General features: G+C 38.2%; 1 long non-coding RNA gene across 1 annotated transcript; it reads right to left on the bottom strand.

The window, feature by feature from the left end:
- Positions 1-510: 510 nt before the first annotated feature.
- On the bottom strand, positions 511-3081 carry LOC309505136. Its single transcript, XR_014208316.1, has 3 exons — positions 2803-3081; positions 1741-1775; positions 511-1439 (listed from the first exon to the last, which is right to left on the bottom strand). It is a non-coding gene; the product is annotated as an uncharacterized lncRNA (long non-coding RNA).
- Between the last annotated feature and the right edge of the window lie 5760 nt (positions 3082-8841).

The raw sequence follows: 8841 nt of genomic DNA, 5'->3' as shown, positions 1-8841 counted from the left end.
GACACCGCTGGCGAATAATTGATGTTTCTCAATAGAGTTCCCAGATAGCCACTGGACGCTGTAACGGAACAGGGCCGCAACCGCAAAACGATAGAGCCGGGTCTGGCACGCATCCGCCTCACGGACTCGTTCCTGAGTCCAAACGCACATCGGGCCGAAGCCGTTTCTGGTCTGTTTTTAGGGGTTGTTGCGGATATGTGCCAGCGCCGATCCAGCACCGCCTGATCATCCCGTTACAGATGCGTAACGGGTGCGTGAAACGATTCCGCCTACCGGAGCTGTGCCGGATGTGTTACGATTCCACTTAAATCACCACTGGATTGTCCTTTTGCCTTATTTTCGGCATTTTTGTCAGTTAGGGTATCATAGTAACCTATGCTACCTAGGCATACATAAAGTTATTTTATAATAATGCTCTGTCTATCTACAGTAATTATCTTATATAGTTTTTCTGTGTAAAATAACTATGAAGTTATGTATAAAAATGCAATAAGTACATACATTCAAATATAAAGTTTGTATATTTACAGTTTTAATTTTTGGTCAAAGTTGTGAAACTAGACCTGCAATCTCTAATTAAGTACTTAATAATAGCAAATGTACAGTGAATTTCTGTTAAATTAACTAAACATACAAGTACGGAATACCTGCACACTTACAGTATTCATTAAACAAACACTGAACATCAAGATACGTGAATGATAGGAAATACAAGCTTAGTATAGAATTTAGAACATGTAAAAATATCCACATTAAAAGGCAATTGCTGTATACCTTTATACTCTAATATAACTTGTTTTAAACATTTACAATTACATTTTTTCCAAAGTGACTTAAAATTAAGAGAACAATAGAAGCAACAAGTGCAGTGACAAGTCCCAGTTAGTGTAGCACAGTGCACAAATTATTTTTTTATTAAAACAAAGATTTAGTATTATTGGGTCAAGTGTTTATGAAAAGATGGATCTTTAGCAGTTTCTTGAAAATGTGTTGAGTTGGGCAGGTCATCCCACCAGCAGGGAACAGTCCAGGGAAAGGTCAGTGAAAGTGATTGTGTGTCTCTTTGGGATGATGGCACCACAAGGCGCCGTTCACTTGCAGAACACAAGCTTCTGAAGACACACAGATCTGAAGCAGTGAGTTTAGGTCTTGCTGCAGCATCTGGATCAGTTGCAGAGGTTTGACTGATGCTGGAAGAGCTGCAATAGTCCAGTCTGGATAGAACAAGAGCTTAGACAAGGAGTTGTGTGGCTCCGATAGGAAGGGCCGGATCTTTCTGATGTTGTATAAGGCAAATCAGCAGGATCACACAGCAAGGATGGTTTGGCTGAAACCATAAGCAGTTCTGTCTTGGCAAGGTTGAGTTGAAAGTCATTCATCCAGCAAGAATTTTCCATCAGGTAGGCTGAGATGCAAGCAGCAACCGTCAGATCCTTTAGCTGGAATGAAAGGTAGAGATATGTGTCATTAAGTGATAGGAAAAGTCATGTTTCTAAATGAAAAAGCCTAGTTACGCTACCAACAACAACAAAAAAATTAAATATATGGGTGGAATCTAACACAATCGTGGTCTTACTGTAGTAAAACCAAACCTTGTGCAGTGGCCTCACAAGGATCAAATGAATATTCATATGGGAAAATATAGTATAAAACAAATTACATTTTCTGCCACTTTTAGTGAAATCATATGGAATCAGAAGACTCGGCCATTACAATATTTTAAATTACTTCTTCCCATACCTTGTTTGCCATGATAATTCTGCTTTCCACTTGACCTGAAATCACAAAAAAAAAAAAAAAAAAAAAAAAACTCAGTATTACATTTACACATGTAAGAATATGTTCCACTGAGACAATGCAAAACCTAAACTGACTATGATCTGGAAGCTGAGCAGGAAAGGCTAACAGTGAAGTTTTGAGCTGAGACACCTAACCTTAGGGGTGTAAGTTAACTGTCTGTTCATCTGGATCAATGCAATTTTCATAACCAATGATCAAAAGTATCCTATGAAAAAGGCTACTATGATGACCCCAGGCCATCCAAAATGTAGATACGTTCATTTCTTCATCAGAACACAAACATTCTATCAACTTTTATTTTATAAGCCTAATATATGCACATATATGCATTCTAGATAGCTACGTGTTGGCAAGCAGATGCAGCCAGAATATGCAATTTATCATGTTGTGTTCATATTCTAGTCTCATGTGCTTTCCTGTATCAAGTACAGTATTTACTGAATTCGTTTTCTTAACAGTCTTGAGATAACGTTAGCCATGTTTAACCCTTACGAAAATTAACTATGGTTTAACCACAAAGAAAAAAAACAAGAAAAAAAACATGGTAGGCCAGCTAGGCCTATTTGTTTTTGTAGTATAACTGTGGTTATTAAAAATGGTAATAAAAATTGGTTAGTTAAAACCGAGGATATTTTTTAAGAGAAGAATTTTCAGCTTCCAGACAGTGATTCAAAATGTCCCGCCATTTAAGAGATTGATTTACTGACAGATACTATCGCGTATTAACGAAGATTTTATTCACAATTAAACGGACTTTGATATGTATAACAAGTCTACGAAAGCTTGTTTTAGGTCTTTTGAGGTGTGGGTTCAACTGATCGTTCTTAAAACAGATGGAAAATGTAAAGACGCATGCTACATTTTCAGTGTTTTGCCTCCAGCTCTCGCCAGTTATGACAGAACATCATTTAAGAATGCTAACGTTAGCTTGAAAACTGTAAACGTAACACAAATGTAATATAAAATATCGTTCACATGTAACTTAGTATATGAGACTCTTACCTCAGCCGGTGATCGGTTGGCATGATGTCCGCTGACGAACAAGGCTCACAGAAAAGGGTGTTATTTCCAAAGAATCCAAACGGACTGACAGACAACAGCTCCTGCTCACGGCTGCTCTTGACGAACACGATTGCTTTGAACCACTGTTGATCTCACAGTCTACTTCACGAGAGTAGACTGAATTCAAATCTCCCGCTTGCCCAAACTCGATCCTGATCAGCTAACGTTAACCGTTGTGGGCGGGAGTAAACAGCGGAAAAGTAATGGCGGCGAATTTGAATCTGCGTCATCTCGCGCGCGCGCGCGCGCACTCACACACACACACAAAGCCCTGAATGTGCAGCAACGGCAAATGCCTTTTATTTGCAAATATTTGCTGTATAATGACAAAACGGTAAAAATCTGTAAAAAAAAATACAGACAATTACTTGTAAAATTACACTTTTTTTTTTTACAGTGTGTGCTGTAACGGACCTGTTGCTGTATAGTTTTTAAACACTGATAATATTGTTCAGCTTAATGACAATGCATTTATCTCATGCTCTAAGATAGAAAAATAAATATGCAGACAGGTAACCATGTTGTTTTGAAAATGTTTATTCCACGGAGTTCTTCACACAGTTTGAGAAAAGTATTTCGGATGTGGTCCACATCAGGTAGTCTCTGTCAAAACAGTGTTGGCTCAAATCTGTTTTGCAGATATGGGCCAGAGCAGTTTTTAGCCCTTTTTTAAATGCAGTCGGCTCAGATATGTATCACAGATTCGGGCCACACCAGTGTAGCCTATGTGAAAACAGTATCGGCTCAGATTCATATTGCAGATCTGGACCAAATCAGTGTCAGACACAGCTAATGTCTTTCGGTTACCTATGGGAAAAGTGATCTGGGCCAGATCTGTAAAATGATATAAATACTGAACTGATGGCAGTTAGATTGTTTAAGCTGAAACCTCTGTCTGGCACGGATCTGGTTCACAATCAGAAAACGTCTCTAAGATAGAAACGGAGGCAAGGGGCTTAAAACGGATCCGTGCCAAATGTAATTGCTATCTGGGTTGAGATTGCATCTGTACACACTCATAATGCGCATGTCATCGTCAAACGTGCAAACACAGAGGTGGCGATGATCTGTTCTCCTGTTGTTTCAAATGCTGCTTTGGAAGAATTATTCAGAATTTGTTGGCTATTTCAGATTGTTCACATAGTAAGTGATTGGTATGACAGTCTTGGTGTCTTATCAACTCTGATCTGTTATATTATTTGTGTAGCTTTCATTCGATTCGATTTGGATCTTGTGATGTTAAAGGGATAGTTCACCCAAAAATGAAAATTAGCCCATGATTTACTCACCCTGAAACCTTCCTAGGTGTATATGACATTCTTCTTTCAGACAAATACAATCGGAGTTATATATATAAAAAAAAAAAATCCCAGCTCTTCCATGCTTTATAATGGCAGTGAATGGCCGGTTATGTTTTGAAGTCCGTCAAAGTGCATGCATCCATGATAAACGTGCTCCACATGGCTCTGGCGGGTTAATAAAGGCCATTCTGAAGGGAAGCGATGCGATGTGTTTGTGTAAGAAAAATACCCATATTTAAAGCTTTATCGACTAAAATAACTAGCTTCCGGCAGACAGCCGTATGCAAGTCGACTTACGCCAAAAGAGTAACACTTGACGATGTATGACGTAGGATGTAGGAGTAGCGTAAGTTTTGACGCCTCTCGCGGTTCAAACAAACAGGGCTGGGCAACAAACTCAAGCTTCTCCGATATTTCTCTTTGAAAATTCTCATTTTAGACTTCTAATTCGTGACTGGTTTTGTTTTGCTCTATCCTCTGCGCTTCCGCGTTCATCAATGCGTCATGCGTAGGGTCAAAGGTTACTCTTTCACCGAAAGCTAGTTATTTTAGTCGATAAAGTCTTAAATATGGATATTTTATCTTACACGAACGCATTGCTTCGCTTCAGAAGGCCTTTATTAACCCCCCAGAGCCGTGTCGAGCACTTTTATCATGGATGGATGCACTTTTATCATGGATGGATGCACTTTTATGGACTTCAAAATAGAAACGGCCATTCACTGCCATTATAAAGCTTGGACATTTTTTATATAACTATACATATTCTATATAAAGAAGAATGTTATATATACACGTAGAATGGCTTGAGGGTGAGTAAATCATGGGCTAATTTTCATTTTTGGGTAAACTATCCCTTTAAATACATGTATACATTATTTAATTGTGAGAACTGTAGAGTTTCACACTGGCAGCGTCTCAGCAATAAAGTGACCTGAATTCATTGATTTTCAGTAAAAGCTGTTAACTTGTGGCAACTTGAGCGACAAGTGACCTTTGGCAACAGGATGTGGCCGTGGCCAGTAACTCCACATAGTTAAGAATAACTTTGTGCACATGCAACATGATGCAACAACTGCCAAAGCGAGGGAAGACCGTTCATGTGATCCATCTCCTGTGAGTTACAATAGCCTATTGTTGGCAAGATGAAGAAGTTATTCCATTACATTTTTACATGATATGTCTGCACATGTGCAGGAACAATATTAAAGGGATTTTTTTGGGGGTTCAACAGGTTACAGTGGAGGCAATGAGGCCACTTTTAGAGGATTTAATGTGTGTATTATTTGGGATGTAAGAGCCCATATTTGCTCAGTGGAGAAAACATGGCAATGCAAAATTTCCCCAAAAAATTCCCCATACAATTCACTGCCACTTCGAGTGGCAGTAAAGGCAGTAAAACAACAGCTTTTATTTATTTTTAGCACAAATTAGTCAGATTACCAATTAATAAAGACTTATTTTCACAGTTTCTTGCATAATGAGTTGTAAACTAATACATTTGGAATTTTGTTTATACTCAGCTCCATATGTATATCCTGGAAATCCAGAGTTCTCGCGAGAGCAAAAGTTGAATTTGCTCAGCAAGTTTACTCTGGCGTCGAGTAATGATGCTCATTAAATATGCCCTTGTATCCGAGCTGCAGCAATCACATCGGGTTATCTGATATAGGCGGGCCAGAGGCGAGCTAAACAGATGACGACAGCGCTGTGACGTCGAAGTCATTAGTAAACATTGCAAGATGGCTATGGATGAACACCAGTTGTTTGAAACGGCTTTGGCCGCTACAATGAACGAGTTAGACTTGGGGTTTTATCTAAAAGAGGAACAGAATACGGCGCTCGAATCCTTCCTTTGCAAGAAGGGCGTTTTCGCTGTTTTGCCGACCGGATACGGCAAGAGTCTAATCTACCAGTTAGCTCCGCTGGTAGCTAAGCGTATGGGGCTTGTTGTGATTGGTCGTAGTGTTATCCAATTGCGTGCAGTGAGATTTTCAAATGCATGCTTGGTGCCGCCCCTCGAGCTGGCCGATTTTCATTAGTCAATACCAGCCCATTCATCTTTCAGATTTAGGTCTGGATTTCCAGGCTACCATATGTATGGCTTTTCTACCATAGTAAACTTGCTCTGTACCTGACCTGGCACAGCATTGCACTTGGGTACGAGACCTGTGTCATGATTAAAGAACTCAAGACTTGTAGAAGCATCTAAAATGGCATGGTTGCTTCATAAAATGCATTTTTATCTAAATTTTGTTTAGGGTTTAGTGTAGCTAGTAAACATTTTTTCAAACGCAGTTTCTAGCGCATTAACCTTTAGCGCCATTCGCCGGGTATTTCATTTCAAAACTGTTGCAATATATACAACCACCAACATAAAACATTGCTAGATTCACATTTATCTGCTTCTTTTAAAACTGAATGTGCAAGAAGCAACAATGTAGCAGGTGAAAAACAGTATGTTTGAACTTACCGTTTTTCATAAAACAGTAGGAGAAAAGTATCTGGATGACTTATTCCGTCCAGATTCTGAAGTATCTGATGAACACTTTACTATCCCATGAGGCCACGGGAGAAGAGAACATGTGATTGGCAGCAACTGACGCTGATGTGTCTGGATTTCATGCTTACTATATAGAACATTCTTTTTTTAATAGTTGCAAAGTAATTACTTATTCAAAAGAAGTTGCGATTTCAGATGCAGCCGTAATCATTCTGCAGGTTTGTCGGCTCCGGAACATTTTTCCAATGAGCCTAGGTTGGTAAAAGTTCTTGTCATTGTTATGATCGTTTGAGGTGTTATTTAGGCTACACTTTATTTTAAGGTGTCTGTATAACAGCGTAATTATACAATTAAGTACTAAGTAATAATAATTAACTACAGTACATGTACTGTACTTACTGTAGTGTTAGGATTAGGATGGGGTTAAAGGTATAGCGGAGGATGTTTTACTTCCTGGTGGGTAGTCTAAACTATTGGTCCTCCTAATTGTCAATCATTCTGGTGAATCAATCAAACTTTTCAAAAAGTGGAGAGGGCGGGTCTTATCTAAAATTTGGAAAGATCCTCCGCTATACCTTTAAGGTTAGTTGCATGTAATTATGCACAATTTATAGTAATTATTGTAGTAACTACATGTGATGTGTAACAAGGACACTGTAAAATAAAGTGTTACTGTTATTTAGGTAATTAACATTTTGCTACGAGTGCTGTTTGTTGATTTTAACTTACAGCATATTGAGCCCTGTATAATTATGTGTAAAATAAGTATGTATTGTATGTTGCATGTATGACAAATACTAGTTATACCCCTTTTTCACTCTTGCATGCACATTTTTAGTATAACACCATCATCCTGCTATCCACACCATAGATACCACATCAGCACCTTTGCATCATGATGGCCGTTTTTGCCGGTGAGCACCACTGAAAATTACTTAAGAAATCAACATTTTCACATTCATATTGGAAAATATGGCATAATTGCTTCTTTAAACTTGGATTTGGAATTTAAAATGATCATAAAAGATTGATGACTACAATAATGTTGATTTGTCTTTGTTTATTCACATCAGAGCTTTTCTTCTCTGACACTTTTGCAATTAGCAAAAAACACCCTCTCTCTTTTTCCCCCCAGATCAATTGAAGCTTTGAAAGCACAAAATCAGTATTGAGAAACCTATCAGTGCCAAAGAGATTTTACTGCAGAAATTTGCCACAGGCATTTTGGATTTGTGCTCTGCACAATAGCACCCCCCTTTTTTCTCACTTATTTGTCTTTCTTTCTTTTCTTTTTTCCCCCTTTGCACTGTTCAGGCGTTCTGGATGGCTGCTGTCTAAGAGCAGGAGAAAGAAAACGGAGATATGCAGAATCGACAGGGAATATAAATGAAAATGAATGACTCAAACCTTTCATGGTTTGCATGGCGCTATTGTTCTCTTTAAAACTAAAGGAGTTTGATTGAAAGAGTTCATGAATATATAAAACAAAAGGTTGGATTAGTCAGGAAATTACATTCTGAAATTATATAATCTTAAAGTCCCCCTGTGGTGAAAATCAAGCTTTTAATGTTGCTTATTTGTCTATGTGGTGTTTTTAATATGCTTTAAGACAAACCATCTACATATTCATAAGTCAACACCATTGGTGAGTATTTTCTCCTTAAAACTGCAGTGAACCAAAGACAGTCTCAAAAACACAGTTTGAAATTTCTGACTTGTAACCAATCAGATCAACGTGTGATTGTCAACCAGTGGATCTCTGAGCTGGAGTGAGTGAGTGGAGGCGGGGCTAATTTGCATAGTCCTAGAACCGCGTATACTAAATGAGGCAAGGATGTAGAGTTAGCAATTAGCAAAAATAGCATTCAAGCTATTTTAAGGCATTTTTTGTCATTTGTCATTTTGGTGATCAAAGATGGGTTTTAAGGGACAAAATGATTGACTATGGGGACTTTAAAGCTAAGGATGATAAAATTCTCTTCTATATGCCAGTTTAATGTGCACTTTATTATGACTCTTTCTGTTTGTTTGACCAGCCTTGGCTCAAACAATAATGTGATTGTCAGACATGTTTTCAATCAGGTTTCTGATGGTTTGTTTCTTTATTTACTTTTGTGCTGGCTATTGAATGCAGTAGAACATTGCTATTCAGGCATTGTTTTAAAGAACAAAAGT

The sequence above is a fragment of the Leuciscus leuciscus genome, assembly GCF_965113295.1.
Source record: "Leuciscus leuciscus genome assembly, chromosome: 8".
In the NCBI taxonomy this organism is placed as follows: domain Eukaryota; kingdom Metazoa; phylum Chordata; class Actinopteri; order Cypriniformes; family Leuciscidae; genus Leuciscus; species Leuciscus leuciscus.
Note: the sequence above shows the minus strand (reverse complement) of the source record. Positions and strands in the feature narration are given on the sequence as shown.